We start from the raw sequence: 20231 nt of genomic DNA on the forward strand, positions 1-20231 counted from the left end.
TGTTGTATTTGAATTGTTTGTCATCATTGTATTTATATTTAGTAACCACTGAACAGCAGCAGATTGGCTGAGAGGGTGAGAACCACGTCAGCAGTGGAATTGAAGTCAGGCACAGCCCCTCCAGCCTGGGGAGGCGAAAGGACGCTTCTCATGCCTGCACGGCTGGTATCTGCTTGAGGATCTTTCCAAGGCCTTAGCTAAATACAACAGCCTTATTTCTAGGTCAGTCTATTCAATTTCTCTCTTAGAAACTGTGCTGGCTGTAAATACTTCTAGAGTCTTTAAAACTATCCGAAGGGTTTGGGAGAAATGGGAAGGAGAAATTTAAATGGCTGGTTGGAACCTTGCCATTATGTTTCAGATGGGAAGTTACTATGAAACAATATTTATGAGACCCAGGAGAAGAAAATATAAGCATTTTAGAGAAAATATTTGCTAAAGGTAGATAAAGAATAGAAAATGAACAAGCCAACCCCCATCAGTCCTTCAAATTACCTGAGGACCGCTTTTGCAGAATTTTGACAGTTAGACCAGTTTCCCCCTTATTTGGATGTCAAATCTTACAATTTCACATCATTGGAACAGAACTTTTAAGCAACAAACGAAGAAATCATAGCAGGGATGTGCTGAAGTTTCCACATTTTAAATCCAGCAGACTCTCTGAGCCCATCCTTTGGTTCATTTTTAATTTTACAATTTTAGTGTAGAGAATGATTTTATTTACAGACAGTAATGAGCCTTTGATTACAAAGAGGTCTGACAGGTGACACTCTCTTAATGGAAATTGAGAAACAGATGCCTTAAAAATCATAAAAAAAGGAAAAACTGAAAAATTTGGAGCTTTTCAATAGAGTCTGGGAATCCTGTGATCTGATACTTTACTTCCATTCAGGAAAATACCATCTCAAAATGAGGTGAATTGTGTCAAATCCAGAAACCTGTTTTCTCTTCACCTGATCTCAGTTGTCAGCATCATAGCTTATTAAGGCCACGATCTTCTTCAGACTCCCCAACCCTTCCCTCCTTTCTTACCCAATCAGCCACCAAGTTTGACCAATGCTTTCTCTTAAGTGTCTTCTCATTTGGATCCTTGTCCTGGCGGCCACTGTTTTGTTTTATAAATGATTACCAAGTTGAGGCCTTATTCTTTCTTCTTTGTGTTTCTCCTTTAATCCCATATGTTAGAGAGTGTTTATACACAGGCTCACAGTGCTTGATGGCAGGGGCTGTATACTTAATTATTTTTCTGGAGGCAATCAATTGGTCTGTCTGTTCTAGTCTGTCTACCCTGTCAGGAACTGCTTCTGAAATCCAAAGCTGGTGCTAACATGTGCCATTCCACTCTTATGTCATCTCCAAAGCCTTCTGGGAGGGAGAGATGCATCATGATCAAAGCCTGCCCAACTTTTCCTCTGCAAACCTTGCCACCTTCATCTCTTCTCATCTCCCACATGCCCCCTACGCGTCAGCCACAAGAACGTCTCACTATTTTCTAAATATGTCACTCTTTCAAACTCTGTTTTATCCCAGATGCTGTTGCTTTTCCTGGGGTGCCCTTCCTTCCTTTCTCCACACAGTGAAACGCCAACTCATACTGCAAGACCCAGCTCAAATGCCATCTCTTTTCTGAAAACTTCCCTTCTCCAGTGCAGAGCTGCATGCTCCCGTTCAGGGTTCCACTAGCCTTTTGTGGACATCTCTGTTGGGATAGAGCAACAGACCTCAGCACAAAGGGCCTACCTTAAATGTCTCTGGCCCTCCTTTTGCTGGGGAGAGACCCACAGGGTCAACATACATGACACATAGAATCTTAGCCTCTCCTTTAATAAACCATATCTAGATACCTGAAACCACAGAATTCTCTACTGAAACAGTCCCAATCCCTTCCCAGTATCTGCCTGAGGTCCTCTTCCTGGGTCTTTATATCTTGTAGTTAGTAGTCCTTGTAGTTGGTATAAGCACTATCAGATCTGAGCAATGGAAGGAATGTTGATGAAACTTAGACTTGTTGTCTAGGATGTCCACATACATGTGATCAAGATCTCCCATGATAAGTCACAGTCGTTAGGATGGCTGCAGGCATGGAGCTTCAGACCAGCTTTTTGGATGATATTATTGTCCAGCCTAGACCTCTTGAGTAATCCAGGAATTCTAAACCTGAACCTGATAGTTCATGTTGTTGAGAAGGTATATTTGTCAATGTAGAAAAATAAAACGCATTTTACTCAACTGTTTGTTAACTTAATTTATAACTTTTAAATATTTAGACATCTGGTATGTGGGACTCCATTTGTCTTCTTGTTTGGGTCTAGCAAGTGCTCGGAGTAGGTTTGTTTTTTGCATAATTATTCCTTCACATCCTTATCTCCTTAACTAGGTTGAGTTCTGGAAGGGTTGAGACTCTTTATTTTTCTTTTAAATCAATAGTAAATATCTTGCATAGCATAGAATAATTCCCTAAAGTGTATTTGTTGATATAATAAATTATATTCATAATACCTGGTTTATAAAAAACAGGAATGTTCATAACACATTTCAAAGAATGGATTCTAAATTGGTTAAATTAAAAAACAAATCAACTCTATGATAATTTCAGAAAATAACTAGTAGTACAATTGTTCTTCGACAACAAAGGATCAGTACATGATTTTAGGAGTGAGAATACACAAGATGAAGTTTATTAGCACCAAAACAGAGCCTATGACTCCAAGTGCTATAATGCATTAAATTCACAATAGTGTACTGAGAATAAAATCCATGGTGCCTCTAAATGTGTGTTAGCCGGGTATGTGGAAGGAAAAAAGGATAAAAGGGTTAACGAGAATTAACTCTTCATGATAGACATCCTTTCAGGGGTTTAACTGTTATTGTCTTCCTGAATTTTCATGACATTATAAAACATATATTGTTAGTCCTTTTTGATAGATAAAAAAAAATTCAGTAATTTTCTCCAGGTCACAAAATTTATAGTCAGAAGAGTTGAAATTAGATCCCAGGTCTAAAGGCCAAGGCTCTTTTGACCAGAGCTGATAACCATAAATATTATTAGGGCAAATTTACTTTGGACATTGTCATCTATAAAGACTTGATAGTTTTTGGTGCCACTGAGACAAATATGAGGCCTGCACTGATGAAACATCATCATTCTTTCAGAAAATAACAATTTGTACTAAATACAGAACATCAGAATAGGCACTGTGAATATATATAAAAGAAGTACATTCCTACACACAAGGATACGTACCAATGAATATATGGGTACAGGGTCCAACTGGATTTTACTTCAGCCATCCTGAGTCAGAAGTGACGTGATAGCCTCTTGAGTAACCTGTTCTATGTTTCTTGCATATTTCCAAGCATACTTTTTAAACAACAACAACAACAACAAAAACCCAGAACCATTAAAATTGTATATGGAGCTTATGACCATCTCTATCACTAGCAGTGCCAGGAATGTGCTTGATGTCCTTGATGTTAGCTTGAGATAAACTAGATATATTCCAGTGTGGATGAAAGTCACTTTTGTCCTGGCCACTCTACAAGTCCCCTCCCTCTGTCCCAAGTTATAAAGATTCACTAGTCTCACTATTACTTGATCATGCTTCTGTCAGTATGTCTTCAGTAAATGCCATTATGTGCAATTCTGGATCTGTCTGCTACTTCCTCAGTCTCAAAGGTCAGATCTCCTCAGCTGGGACGGGGTTTTCCTGAACAATGTGTGTGTGTGTGTATCTGTTTCTCAATTTTTGACTACTACTTATCACCCAAAATACATTAACTAAGAATTCTACTTTTATGAGAGACAATTAATGAAAACAGCAACAACAACAAAACAAAAACAAATGAGAAGGTATAACTTCCAGGGTATGATCTAGTATCTGCAGTCTGTGAACTCAACCTTAGTCCTAATACATGGATTGCTTCCCTACTGGATGAGGATAACTTCATATGCTCTATGGTAATCTTGGGCATCAAGATATCCTCAATAATCAATGTATGAATCATATTGATCTTAAACCTGACAGAGGTAGGAAAATATATCCATAAATATATTTGAGGAAAAGGGGTTATGACAAATTAAAATTAGCTTCTCCTTTTAATCTTATCCCATTAGAAGATGTTTCTATTTCTTCTCTGTTCTTTGTCTAGTAAAATAGTTCTCTCAAAAATACTATAGAGGGGCTGGGGTTGTGGCTCAGTGGTAAAGCACCTGCCTTGCACTGTGTGAGGCACTGGGTTCAATTCTCAGCACCACATATAAATAAATGAATAAACTAAAGGTCTGTCAACAACTAAAAACAAAAAAAAAATAAAAATTAAAAAATGCTAGAGGACATGGATTCATAGAAAAGGTAGTTTGAGGATTTTTAAGAAACAGTTGGTCAATTATTCAAATTTTCAAAAGCCTTAACCTAACTAACCATTTCCATTCCATCCATAGTTACAGATTGTACTCTAATTTGGACAAACACACCATTTGTTACAAAGGAGAATAGTGGTCTTCTGAACAGAGAAAGCATGACATGTTAGCCCATTAGTTTATGACACTTATCCTGCTCTGCTAAGCCTAATGTCTCCCTAACTAATTTCTATTCCCCCTTCACTAGAGGATACAGAAGTCCTTCAATGTTTCTCTCTTGGAACCAGGAGAAATAATGTATAAGAAGAAGAATACAAAGTGTAGAAGCCCTTGTAGTATGATCTTTCTGAAGTCTCTTCTCAACTTCCTTTTGCTACTTTTCCCCTATATCTCTTTTAATATTGAATTCATCAGCTTTCTGTTCCTATAAGAAACTCCTGAGATAATCAACTTACTAAGAAAAAAAATGCTTATTTTGTCTTATAGTTTTCAATGTTCTGGTCTATGGTTGGGTGGACCCATTCCTTTTAGACCTCTGGTGGGAAGGCAGTCCATTATAATAGGAGTATGTGGTATAGAAAACTGCTCATGTCCAGGAATTGAAAAATAAAATAAGAGGAAGAGACTGTACTGCCATAATCCCCTTTGAGACATGACCATAACGATGCAAAGAACTCCAAAGAGGCCCCAGCTTTTAGTTTCCTTTACCTCCCAATAGTGCCCATCTGTGCCTTTAACACATTTTTTTTGAGGACATTCTAGATACAGACTATAATAAATATGGATTTTTTTTATAAAAGTAGTTTCCCATTCTAAAAATAAAAGAAAAAAGAAAGAAAGAAAGATTGGTTGCTGGACTTATATTCATTTTATGAATGGCCTTCTCTGACCCAATGGCTTACTAAATACTAATGCAATGAGCAGATCTTAGTCAGCTCAGGCTACAAGAATAAAATACCATGGACTTGGTAACCTAAACATAAACATTTACTTCTCACAGTTCTGGATGTTGGAATGTCCAAGATCAAGGTGCCAGTGGATTTGATTGTTGGTGAGGGCTCTCTTTTTGGCTTATAGACTGCTACATTCTTCTTGTATCCTCCAATGGCAGATAAAGAAAATTCTGATATTTTTTCTTCTTCTTATAAGGGCACTTTTCCCAGTATAGGGATTCTATACTCATGACTTCATCTAAACCTAATTATACCTCAAAGGTCCTGTCTCTAACACTATCACACTGGGGACTTCAACATATGAATTTGGGGAGGACACAGTCATTCAGTCCATAAGAAAGCATAAGTCCTGAATTTTCTCAGCCATTGAAATTAGTGATTTCCTGAGAAATGCATCTCACTTCACATTGCTTGTGCTATTATGAGTAAGGCTTCTTAGTTTTCCAAGTGTTGATTTCCACATTTCTTGTTCTATTTTCAATATTCAGTGAGTAATTTGGATACCTAAAGAATTTATTGGGCAACAGATTTTGTTTTAACTACATTTTTCCTAGCCCTCACTAGTTCTCTGTCTTTTTTTTTTTTTTCAAAAATCTCTCCCCATGAGATTTTTTTTGCTCTTTCTTTCCTATTTATTCTGAAACTAAATATGTTTTTCATGTAAAATATTTATTAGTCTTGACCTGCACTCTGTCTAATATGGTGTCACCAAGGGAGAATAGTTATAGGTAAGCCTTTATTATCCAAGAATGCATGGCAAATGTTTGAATGCACTTAACATTTAATGGCAGTATTTCAAAGTTTAACCAGTCCTCAGGAATCACAAGTGCAACATGTTCTCATTGTACAGATGGGTAATACTGGGATCCATAGCAATAAATAAATTTTCCATGGCCTTATACCCAAACTGGAATTCATTTCTGGTTCCATGGCCTTACACTTTGGCTAATTATTATTGCCAAAACCATTTTGTTTTGTTTTCCCAAACCATTTTTTAAAAATTTTCTCTTCTTTTTCTTAGTTTGGTTCATGCTTCCATTAAGAAGTATTAAATTAAGTCTGAGTTTCAGGTACAATTCTGCCTGGGTAGATCAGGTTGGACCATATTAGTGACGAAATTAGCACAGTGTGTGTCTTGGGCTTAAAATAAGTCGAAACTAATCAAAATCATCCAGTGGACCTAAAAGAAATTTAGTATTTCTTTCTCCAGTTTTCTTTCTTCTTCTCTTTCTTTTTCTGTGATTTGGAACAAATCTCTATATCTGGGGAGTTCTAAGTGAATCTATAACAGGTAGGTGCTTATATTCTCTAAAGCCTTATTTAAATAATTGAAAGTGGTTAATGCAATAGTCAGTCATATTTTTTTCATGGATTTGGGGTATGAGATACACACACCATGCACACACATTTCCATTTAAGTAAACATGTATGTGTGTATGTGTGTGTGTGTGTGTGTTTAAAGTATCATGAATCATGTTTGAATCAACTTGACTCCAACTATATAGATACAGCAGAAATAAAAAGGTGAAAGAGGCAGTCCTTGCAAATTCACTTAACTAAACTAAATTTGAAACTGCCAAATATTGGTACATAGGAATACACTATCTTGATTAGGTATAGGTTTCAGTCCTATGTTTCTTTTGACTTTAAACCCCAAATAGCACCTCATTTTTGGATTAACTCTGTACAACAGATTAACTACACTTCTGTGATGATAAAGATATGTATTTTGGAGCAGGGAATTAAAAAGAATTGCATCTCAGAATTGAGTGCTCAGAAATTTTCAAACAGCAATTTAGAAACTGATTTTATAACTATTACAGAATACTCAGACACAGAGATAAATTTCCACTGGTAGGGGGTAAATATAAAACTTATCCAATTAATGATTTTTTTTCTTTTATTTATTTTTATTCTCATTTCTTGTCATATCCCTCTTGTTTCTCTGCTCCTGAAATGATGACCTTCTTTATACAGCATGTGCTGTTCCCTTGTCTGGAATGTTATTCTTCAAGAAAGTCGCATGGCTTATATTCTCACATTCTTTTGGTATCTGCTCAAGAATTACATCCCTTGGAAAAACCTTCATTGACCATTGTCTCTAATTTACACAGCATTCTCAATTCCTTACCCCTGCTTGTATTTTTCCAGAGCATTAATTGCTAACAATTTTTAATATAAGTGTTTGTTCATTTATTTTTTTTTCCTGTCTTTTTGGTAACTGTAAGCTCTATGAGAATAGAGACTTTGTTTCCTTCTTGTCTCTGTGGCCCAGAATAGTGCATCTACTAGATACATGTTTTATAAGTGATTTTCAAGTGAATGAAAGATTTTGTGCATGAATACTGTCCCTTCTACCGTCCTAGAGCACCTGCCACGTGATAGGACATGTGCTGTTGAAGGAGTCCTGGTTATAAACTGGGATGTCTATTCTTTTTCTAAAACTTCTTTCGCTTCCAAAGAAGTTGAATCTGAAGAAATTTTGTAACTTTGGATTCAGCTTTTTACTATCAAATTAAAGCTAAAAATGCTGCCAGGAAGGAGGGAAAGCCAGATTGGAGGGGGAGGAGGCGAGAGGTAGAAGAAGGGGAAGCAGAGAGTTGGGGGAGGAGATGGCTGAAAGATCCAGGAAACCTGAGGAGAGGCAACAAAAACCAATTAAAGTTAATGAACTACAGCTAAGCTTTTTATTTTAGGTTTTTTTTTTTTTTTTTTTTTACCCCTCACAGTATACCAGCCTCAACTTGGAATTATTTTTCTTGGAGAGGCACTTTCAAAAAGTAGATTATTTTTCCCTACCCCCATGCTCAGTAAAAATAATGTAACACTTTAATCAACAAAAGCATGAGGGTATGTTTTGTGCAGCTATCTAGTGGATTTGTCACTTGGCCTTCAGCCTTGGTCCTACCACCCACTGAAATCTGGCAAAATCCCAGAATGTCACAAATCCTGTTCTCCTCCATCTTCACATAAGCTGGGAGTCGGCCCTACTGAGTAGTTATCTGGAGGCAGGAGGCGGAGGTCCAATTGTAGTATCTAATATTAGAAATAGAGACGCCTCCAATGGTTTTTGGCAGACTGAGCCTAGAAAGTGGCTCTGGCTCTCCCACTCAAACGTCTTAAATAGTTTATATATCTGTTTGATTAATTTGGCTGGAAATATGATTGCAGTTAATGTATTAGGTATAAAAGTTTAGGGGAAGATTCTTATCTCAATTATACCCATTCTCTAGAATAGCTCATTCTCTAGCCAGCTATGTTAAATGGTGAATGCTAATGATAATGAAACACTGTATTATATTTATTGAGCGCATTTTCATTGCCCACAGAGACCCCACAAATTTGAATATGAATGAAATGTACTTCACTCACATGTTCTATTCATTCAACATTTTGGCGAAGTATCACATTCAAATTTGTGATTCTGTTCTAAAATGCAAAAAGTGGTGTAAACCGATCTAAATTATTTCAAGACATTTGAAATCTGAGCTTCTGACACTCAGGTCTCTCACTTGATATATCGTTGAATACTCTGCTTTCACAACAATCTCTTCCTCAACTTCTCCTTGTTTCATTCCATCCATTCCTTTTTGATTGCTAAATGATAGATAAAAGTTGTCTCCTTTCATTGAATTCAAGAACTGTAAAAATAACTGTGGTCTTCCTGAGCGTTTGGCTGAATGCTATCTCTCCATCTTCCTTTATACTTGACAGATGATGCAAAATCCCGGGTGCTCACTGTAGCTTGAGGCACCCCATCCTTTGTTGGGAATCTTTTGATTACAAAAATGACTAAAAACATACACTGCAACTCTTACTCATTGATCTTGGCTCATTTGTGATCCATTCATTCACTCATTCATTCATTTAAACATGTACTCAGTGATCATTTGTTAAAATTTCATCATGGATAGAAACTATACTTGCTCAGTGCTCTAGAGCATCACAAAATTAGTCTATTCTGGTACACACTTTTTCCTTTAATAGGTGGAAAGAGAGAAAGCTGCATTTGTAAATACAAATACCCCCACTTCTCCTTTTCCTGACAGAATATAATTTTAAACTCTATTCTCTTTCTAGTCACTCTCCTCCAGAAAAGTCTTTTATGCCCTTGTCACTCTTAAATTGTATATCCAAATCTGAAAGGGCCTTGTCACATTTAAAGAATGGTAAAACTGTTACCTCCCACATTTGAACACATGCCTTTTCTTAATATAAGGACTTTACAATATAAATGGCTTTTTCTTTTCTATTGTTCAGATTTTGTCATTATTTATTTTATATTACCTGAAAACTTTGGATTTTGAAATCAAGATGAAGCAGAAATTCTCCATCTTATGTTTGTGTAGTGTGCATGTATGTGCATGCACAGGCCAGAGAAAGAGACAGATTTTTTATCTGATCATATTAAAGTTTATTTATAAAGGATTATTCATAAAGGATTTTTCTTCTTACCTATATAAAGAATGCTCACAAACAATGTAAATATGATGTACATTTCACTTGCCCATAGAGAAAGTATATGAACTCCCATTCACAAATGTGTAACAAACATATACAAATTCAATCCTAAATTGCAATAAAAATGTAAAATGAAACGCTTCTAAATTATAATTATTTTTAATCCACCAAATTGCCAAATGTTGGTTATTTCTTTTTGAATTCAACATTGAAGGTAAGGAAACAAAATGTATTAATTTGTTACTTATTCAAGTGTAAATTGTTACAATCTGTGCAGGAGTCAAGTGGAAAATACGGAGAAAAAGTTGACCATTAAAAACATTTCTGAGATCATATCTTCAGGAAATAAGTGAGAGATGGGATCAATTGTGTATGCACAAAAATGTTTAACTTTATTTATGATAATAAAATTTGACAGTGGTTAGACACCCAGCAATAGTAAAAATGGCTAAATGAATCATACATACAACCAATAAAACATTAAACAGTTATTTACTACCATTTAAAAATATTAAATGGCATGACAGTAATCCTCATAGAGTAAAATATTAAATAATATCTAAACCATGACTTTGATGAATTCAAGGGATCTTTTCTGTTTTGTTTGTAGCTGACTGTCCTCTGTGCCTAGAATAGTGCCAGGCGCTCATATGCAAGCTGTGCTTATATGCTAACCGAAGTAATGAGTGAATATGTGGGACCTTTCCACTTAAAAACACAGGCCCACAGCATAAGAAGAAACAGTATCAAAATGTCAGCTATGTTCACCTCTACATTTTAGTCATTATAAGATATTTTGTCTCTTTTTTTTTTTTTTTTTTTTTTTAAAGAGAGAGTGAGAGAGGAGAGAGAGAGAGAGAGAGAGAGAATTTTTTTTTTTAAATATTTATTATTTTTTAGTTCTCAGCGGACACAACATCTTTGTTGGTATGTGGTGCTGAGGATCGAACCCGGGCCGCACGCATGCCAGGCGAGCGCGCTACCGCTTGAGCCACATCCCCAGCCCATAAGATATTTTGTATTGTTTATCATCAGTAGTTTTCAAATATTTTATACAGGCTAGAAATACATAAATATAAATTTCATATATATACATTTTATATATTAGAATTTTCTAATCTAATACAGATTTCTAAGCTAATCAAAGTTTATGGAACCAATAGTCTTGTTCTCTTAGATAAATACCAACTTGTGGAAATATTTTTCATTTGTGTTTGTACAGTTCAATTCTGAAGCCGTTCTTGATAAATCTTGACATATCTACATTTTATCTACACTTTCTGAATAGGATGGAATCCCTCATAGTACTCTAGCATTCCCTAGAGTTTGAACATGCTTTGGAACAATGATATGAATGATTTTAAGCCCACTTCTGCCAACTGTATTAGAAAGAAGGAAACAGTCCTTATTCTTTTGTCTTATATGTGAAAATTTGTTGTAAAATAATGCCAATGGCTTCTTGGTAGCAAAATCCAACTTATTAGTAAATTTCATACTGACTTGCATGTCAAAAAAGCTTCTCAGAAAAAGATACAAGATTAGTTTTGTTTGGTTAGATTTTACTGATTCTTACAACAATTGCCTCTTATTTACATTTTCAAGATCCACATATTTGAAAATTTTACTCAGTTCCAGAATTGTGTGTATATGATGTCCAACTCAACATTCTCTTCCTTTCAACTCTACATTTTTGGAGATGAGTAAACACCTGCTTGTCTCTTGAGTATCATCTATATAACTCTCTCTGACACTGTGGTCTTTCTGAATTCAAATCTGCAATAGTTAAGTATGTTGCTTTCCCCACATAACTTTAGAGATGTACTTCAGGTTGCTGGGATGTTGTTCATTTAGGCTTAAAAGTTTAAGTACATTTTAAATGGCAAACTGCTTTCTTACTACGCCTTTACATTTTTTTTTTCATTTTCAAATTCAATGCTTATTTTGCATTTCCCAGTAGGAGCTCATTTTATGGATTATGAATATAATCCATAGAGAGGATTAAGATTCTTTTGTTCTTGCTTCCGTATGAAAACTGACAATCACACTATTGCCTCCTGAGATTATTCTTTAAAACCCTATCTGAATTTTCTGTGCCCTCTTCTATATTTTCATGATGTTGAAAAAATGTTTTGTCTAACTTTTTATTTTGAAATAATTTTAGAATTATAGAAATGTTGAAAAAAAAATGGCACAAGTAATTAACCTTTCTCTGGATTCCCTAAATGTTAATATTTCTCATGACCCCCATTTTCCTTTCTTAAAGTATTTGAGAGCAAGTGTAGGTATGCTGTCTTTCTACATCTAAGTGTTTCTCTTTATTTTCTTCAAAAATCTCATTTATACAACCAGAGTTTAATCATATAAATCAGATAATTGTCTTTGATACAACACTCTATTCTATTATTGTAATAAAACATATAGTAAATAACAGTAAATACACCCATTCAAAATTTGCTAGTTATTCTAATAATGCCCTTTATAGCAATAAATAAGTAAATAAATAAATGAAACAAAAAAATCACTTTTTTTCTGGTCCAGGTTCACAGTTGCATTTAGTCACCATATGTCTTTAAATTTTTTTTGTTCTAGAATAGCCCTTCAGTCTTTATTTATTTCTGTCTTTCACGACCTTGACATTTTAGAAGAGTGCAGACTGGTTACATTTTAGTCTGTCCCTCAATTTTTGGTTTGTCTGATATTTCTTCATGAGCAGACTCAGGTGTGGCATTTTCAGCAGGAATACCACAGAAGAGGTGTATGTCCTGCCCAGGAGGCACATGATGTCCATTTGTCCCATTACTGGTGAATTTACTTTGATTATTTGGTTAAGGTGGTGTCTGCCAGATTTCTCCCATAAAGTTACTATTTCCCCCTTCATAATTAATAAGTACCTTGTGGGGAGATACTTTAAGACTTTGCAAATATCCTGTCTCATCAAATATTCACCCCTCTGGTTTTAGTATCCATTGATGATTTGTGTCTGAATCAAATACTACAATGATTATGTTTACATGGTGAATTTATTATTCCATATTTTCTCTATATCCATTAGTTGACATTTTTCTACTTAATTGATTTGAAAATGGCCTCACTGATTCTCTTATTTATTTAATTCAGTAAGTTTAACTGGTTATTATCATTATTATTTTCATGTACATTTTGTTCCAGATTTGGCCAATAAGAGCTAAATTCAAACTATTTCTTGTGTATTTTAGCAACTCCTTATTTGGGGGTGATGGCACTGTGCATGCAGTTTCTTTCTTTCTGGATTCAAAGATATCCAAGCTCATGTTGTATTTTAGAAATGAGGTATGTATGCTAGGCATAATCATTGCTACAAGAGCATCATTATTTCTAGGCTATTTCAGAAGTCTCTCTCTCTCTCTCTCTCTCTCTCTCTCTCTCTCTCACACACACACACACACACACACACACACACACACACCTGTATCTATTTTATTATATCCCTATCCATCCATCAACAAGTTAATATGGGTAACTCAAGCTGAAATTCAACATCAGAGTTTCTACTAGTCTTTCTCCTTTCCACAGTTGTTACTCTCTTCTCTGAGAATGAGAAGTCTAGTCAGCTTGACACAGATTTTAAGTTACAAATAAAATAATTGAGAATAGGACAAAACAATGAAATAGTACATCGGAGACAATTCTGGAGAATACTGAATTTTGTGCTTATTTTTCCAGTCTCAATAAATTGCTCCCCCTATCCTTTTACCCTTAGAATTTAAAAATATCCACACACTTGGATTATTCTAAAGATTATCTTCAGATTATATATATATATATATCTTGCCACTGAGGGTCTTTGTCTACCAAACAGCTAGTATAAGTCTCTGACTGCCTCAGTTATCTTGTGAGGTTGGCAGCAATGCATCAAGGGTGAGCCAGTGACAACAGTCCAGACTCAAGGAGTAGGGATCCATGTCCCTAGAGAAACTAAAAACAATGATAAAGCCAAGTACAATGAATCTTATTTGTATTGTAACCATGCTTTCAGCAATTTAAAATACTCGTTGCTAAAATATTCTTCCCTGCTAAGGTGGAATAATATCCCACATCACTGGTACATCATTCAAGATGAGTCAAAGTGATTCAACTGATACTACATGAGAACATAGCTAGTCTGTGTCATTATCACTGTGTTCTGTGTTCAAAATAATATTTCACATTTATTTAAACTTCCCACTGGATAGTTCTGTTGTGGTTATGATCTCTTGTTATCAGTTTGAGACAGTGAATAAATTGCTAAAATTATTGTTTTTCACATGCGAATAATGCCTAGACTCTTTAAAAAGAAAAACAAATTCGTATACTTCATTAAGAAATATATCTTGACCTCTACTTTGAGAAGAAATGACTTATGGAACACATATTTAACATTTAAAAGTAGATTACTCAATCGTGAATGATCACTTCAAAGAAGTTTGTTATAATAAGTAAAGTAGCTGTTTTTTAAAATCACTATCAATAGTAAAAAATAATATGCAAAATTATTCTTATGGACATTCTTAAATTCTTAAAATTTACAAGAACACATTCTGACATTCTAGTTTGAATAATCCTGGACTAGAATTTCAAATTGTCCTCCTGTGTCATTCAAAGAAACATCTCACACATTTTTTTTTCTAGAAATGCTATTGGATCTGAGAACATCTGCACCACTCTGAAACATGTTTTCCTAGCATTTTGCTTTAATCTTTCTATAGATATCATTCTCACAGATTCTGTGATATATTAGTTTTACTGAACAAACAACATTTATGCCTATGTCTTGAATAATGTCAATCTGAGTTGAAAATGTGTCAACTTTGTTAACATCCTTAAATTCTTCTTTCAAAATTTTAAAGAGTACCTAAAAAAAGGTTGGGTCATGTTAGAAATCATTTTAGAATGAGTGATAAGTAAAGCTAGGAAGAAATACACTCAGCTAATGGTGAGAAGCAGGTCTCTGTTATGCATCCCTAATAACTTCAGAAAAGGACCATGTGAGGAATACCTTGAATCTGTCTTCTACATAGGGAAAAAAAAAAAAAACTCAGGTGGATGGGTAGTTACTTCCTGAATTGTAAATTAGAGAATTAATATTTAAAAATAATTGAACTCTCCTGAATTTGTGCTTTTTTCTTATCATGCTTTTATGAAAATAGAATTCTCAGAGGCTATCTGGGTTATGTTAACTATTTAAAAAAAACAGGAGCAGAAATGCACATTTTTTTCTATTTATTGGTAAAAACTAGTGGAGACTTTGCTAGTTTCATAATTTACTTAATTTGATTAAAGATATGGCTTAATTTTAACATTTCTTTATGATGGAGGTGTACCATATAAACTCTCCCAAAGATTTTTAGTACTTTTGAACAGTCCTCAAATAAAAAAAAATGAAAGAATTTATAACATTGGATGTCAAAAACTGTCCTTAAACAAGTTCATATTAAAAACAGGCTGGATTTTATTCAAAATATTAAGCTTTTCAGAATCTCTGTTCATTTTTCTTAACTCTGTCTTTAGTCAATTGCAGTGAACATGCATTACTGTCTGAACATGGGATTCTAATCCAATTCTCCCATTAACTTTGTGTGTGAGGAATTTACCAAATCTCTCCCAGAGTCAACTTGATCTTGTAAAATAAAGCCACTAGTTGTTCCTCAGTGCATCTCACAACATTATTGAAAATTCGAATGAGATGAATGCATTTGAATGCTTTTTTTTTGGTAATTTGCAAAGCAATATAAGTTTAAATAGTATTTTTTTCATACATAAAATATTTTGGGGAAACTGCTTATATTTGAATTCATTGTCCCCTAAAAATGATGAACTAGAACAGTGTTTTTTAAACTTGAATGTACATCAGAATCAACAGGAGGACATCAAGAGGAGAAGAAGCTTGCAAGATCCACTTTGATTCAGCAGATCTAGGGTGGGCCTGAAAACTGGCATTTCTAACAGGTTCCCAGGACATGCTGCCACTGCTTATCAAGGAAATGCTTTAAGCACCACTGGTTAGAATTCAGGGCTGCATTTTCCTATATATAATATTTACATAGCAATCAATAACATTCAGAATATTGAAAAATAAGCCCAGCTTGGTGGCTCACCCTGTAATTCCAATGACTTGGAAGGCTGAGAAAGGGGCATCAAAAGTTCAAGTCCAGCCTGGGCTACTTAACAAAACCCTATCTCAAAATTTAAAAAAATAATTAAAAGCTCTTGGAATATAGTTCAGTGGTAGAATGACTCTGGTTTCAATCCCCAGTATCAGAAAAGAAAAAGGAAAAAAAGAGAAGAAACTACATCTATCTCACTAAGTACCTTCATTACGCTTTTCTCCTCAAGTTTTATCTCTATTTCCAGTAAAATAGTAACCCCACTGAACAGACTCAGGAGCATTAATATTTTATGATGATCTGCAGCATATTTTATGCTATAGCTTCCTAGTTCTAATGATGAGACCATTCTTAGCTGAGCAGATTCCATGTTTTAGGAGGTATTCCAACAATTTCTGCCATCTGAACCGAATGAGACTGTGAATATGTACTTCACTTTGTGTGTTTTTGAGTTTTTTTTAATTAAAAAGGAAAATTATAAACACTCAATCTTTATTGAAATTCAAATGTTCTCCAAAAGGGATGATGTAAATCAAAGGAGAAGAGAATGGTAGAACTCTGTTTCTTAGTTTCTTACCAATGCAGCAGAAATACATACACCATGAATTAATTATTTTCAGAATATGTTGGCTTTCACATTCTGAAGAGGCCATATGCATATTAGTGAGTATCTCTGAAGATAGATTTACCACCAGAATAGAAATCTTTAATAAAAGGAAAATATTGATGACAAAGAAAATAATGTATACCTGACACTAGGTACATTTAGAAGAGACCTACTCAGAATGTGTATGCTTGCTAGGTGCCATGGTTTATGCCTATAATCTCAGTGACTGGATAGGCTGAGGTAGAAGGTTATAAGTTCAAGGCCAGTTTCAAAATTTTATTGGGGATCTAAGCAACTTAGCAAGACCCCATCTCAAAATAAAAATTAAAAAAGACTCGTGGATGGGTCAGTGGTAAAGTGTCCCTGGATTCAATCCCCAGTATCTGTCACCAAATATGTAAGCTTCTTTTATCTTGAAATTAAGTTTATTGTTTATATTTTCCATAAAATGTCCCTAAATGTCATGAGAGCAAACTGATTTGGATAGTAACTTTTGTTTAAGTTTTCTACGTAAAAGTCAGACTCTAAGATTAAGACTTTAAAGCAGTTGGTAAATAGGATGATTTATTTACTTCCTTTCTTTCTTTCTTCCTTCTTTCTTTTTTATGTATTGTTTTACCAAGGACAGATTCTGTCTTAAATTAAACTTGTTCTTTTTGTACAGTGTCTTCAGGAAGTAGAGTTGGACCAAATGGCAAGAAATATCATCCAGTGAGTTTATGCATGTTGAAATGCATGGCAAAAAGAAAGATATATTTTGGCTATTTTTATGAATCTGTAGGAAAACATATCTTCCGGTTCTCTACACTTAGTATGAATCATCAAAGGGAGCTGAAAAAGTAATAGTCTGAAATTACAAATTTTCACATTGTATGTGATGATTTCTTGAAGAAGTTTCTGTTGAAGTTGTCCTGCTTTTCCAGAGCACATGGCCACCCCAAGCAGACATTACATAAACACCAGGAACAGAAAAAGCACACTTAAAAACCAAAAGCCAATGACGTTTTAGTGAATTTGACTTCATTTCAGGAATCATATTCTTACACAAGTGTTGTAGGTTATTATAATTAGACCTACACTGAAACCTAGCATTGTTTTTAAGAAATCTCACACTACAAAGATAAGAATCTGATAATTTATCTCTGTTAAGTCATTTTAGAATTGATATCACCTTGCATGTAGGTGAGGAGTCACCACATGAGCAGTTTAAATTTCAAAATGATAAAATTTATCCTCAAAGAAGATCTCAAAAAATTTAGGAAATAGAAAAACTTGTTATTATAGATACAAACCAAAAAATATCCCTAGGTTTCTCCTGCTGATAAAATGATCCCTTAATTTAAAGTTTTCAGTTTAGGTAAAGCCTGTGGTTCAAAGACAGGAATATGTTGAAACCCAGGACAATGAGCCATATTTAAAAAACGCCAAACACAATTATACAAAAGGTACAAACCAAAGAATCCCTGCAGAGTTACAGAGGAGGAGAATCTGGCCCATGATGGCTCAGGTTAGAAAGCAAAGACTGAAACAAAACAAGGAAATATCACCTGCTGTGCAATAATGAATAAAGAAGTTATGTAATGGCAGGGGAGGACTCCTCATTGTTCTCACTGAGACACTGAGTCCAAGATGCCCAATCTGTTCTTGAACATTTTCCAAAATCAGGTGTTGAGTAGAACTTGTGAACCCATTGTCACTGTGGCAGGATCTAACAGACATCATTCTTTCCTGGAAGATTTCTGTTTAAATAAAAAAAAAAATTGACTCAAAATGAATTTATTTTCCATCACTTAATTTCTTTACATAGCTTTCTAAAATCTTTGTAGTATTTCTTAGTACTAACCTGGTGCCTAAATATAATCCCCCCATAAAGAGATGGTTACTTTCTATATATGTGATTAGATATTACATCTTATGATGTATCATTTGAAATCTAACAGTTGGAGCATATGTGTGCTATTCCTCTTCTTGGAGTCTCTTTCTTTTCCAAGTAATTTCTTTTTTAGTTTGGATTACATGTACTCTTGCCTGGTTGACAAACCAAATGACTCAGAAAAGCATCTTTCTTGATTACTACATAAAGATGGATAAAGATAAATGATTCACACATTTATGCTCTACTTTTGATGATAAATGTCGAAACCCATTTTTTGCTTTCCTCTCCCTGCAATAATGATGATGACCATCAACTTACTCGACTTAGAATTAACTTTCAGTTAATCCAGTTCCTCAGGGGAATCGCGGCTACCGATTGCTGAATTCACTAAAGCATAACCAAATTAGTTTAGGTCTTTAAGTGCTATTACTTGGTTAGTAAATTTTTGGTTTAAATTCTTCATGGTTACTTATATCTGTAATTTAGTACATGTTATGAAGAACAAAGGACATTTAAAAGGCAGTATTTAAATACTCCCACTTTCAGTACCTTGTATTTTCCTATGTGGGCCATTAATATTCTAAACATCTATTACATCAAATGTAAATGGGTTTCATTATGTCTATTCTGAACTCACTCCATAATTTCCATTTTTGTCTATTTTTCTGCTTACACTAAATTGAGTTGATATATATACCTCTGTTCTCCCTCGCCTTTAACTTAAATCCCCTAATTGCAAAATTTAAAATTAGGCCTGCCCTATTTTTTTTTTTTTATTTTAAATGTCAGATTCTTGGGAAGACAGTGGCCTAATGGGCCTGTTAGTAATCATTCAATCAATCAATACAAGTTTCCCCTTGTTTTTATGGTGTCAGTTTAATACAGAATATTAGACTTCTTCCTTTCTTTGAAGTTCGGCAGTCCTTGCAGGGGTTTCAGTATTGATCTGTGCTTTGTTCACCTTCTTGTGGCATTTGAGAGGGGCCACAAAGTAGCAATTAGATTGTAATCCCTCAATTGTGGTAAAAATGGATTAGGTGTTAGCCATTTACTGTTCTCCTGGCACTAATTTTCAGAGGGTGGGGCTCATCTTATGAGGTTTCTCAGATCCTGCCAATCATTGTCAGAAGCTTTTTAAATAGAAACACTTTTCAACACTTCTGAAGCTCCTGAAAAAGACTTGTACATTTTCTTTTGTTGTCTCTTTAGGTTTCTCATCGTTAATGACTACTACTGAGAGGTAGAAACGGAACAACGTTTCTGCTGAGAATCTATCTGAGGTTTAGAAATCTCCTGCCCTATAATTTTTTTTCTATCATTTTGTGAGTGGAGACAGCAAGTAGAAGATGAGGAAACAGGATATCTTTCTGCTAATATAGTAGAACCACCAGAGAGCAGCTGATTCTTGAATAGTTCCCTGTCTTATTGCTAGAGGCCCAGAGACTGAAACCCATTGGGAAAGGGGAGTTCAGCCTGCTGAGACTGACTATGAATATCTAGAATACTTAAGAACATATAAGGAGAAAGGAAGATAGTGGAGAGCTAGGCACTAATACCAGACTCTCCACAGCAGAGAAAGGAGGCAGTGAAGGAACAGCTGACTGGATAGCTGGGTGACAGGATAGGTGGGTGACAGGGTAAGTACTCCAAGACCCAATATTAGTCTGAGACCTGGAGAGACTAGAAGTTTGGTAACCAGGGCAGAAAAGCAACAGACAGAAAGGAACAGGAGAAGCACATAACCCCACTCCTTTAACAACTGCTAGAAAGAAAAGCAGAACAAATTAAAACATAATAGGAAGTGTGGGCTCACTGAAAATAATCTAGTAGTTTAACCCAAATCATGAACAGA

Source organism: Spermophilus citellus (assembly GCF_964194105.1).
Source record: "Spermophilus citellus genome assembly, chromosome: 1".
Taxonomy (NCBI): Eukaryota; Metazoa; Chordata; class Mammalia; order Rodentia; family Sciuridae; genus Spermophilus; species Spermophilus citellus.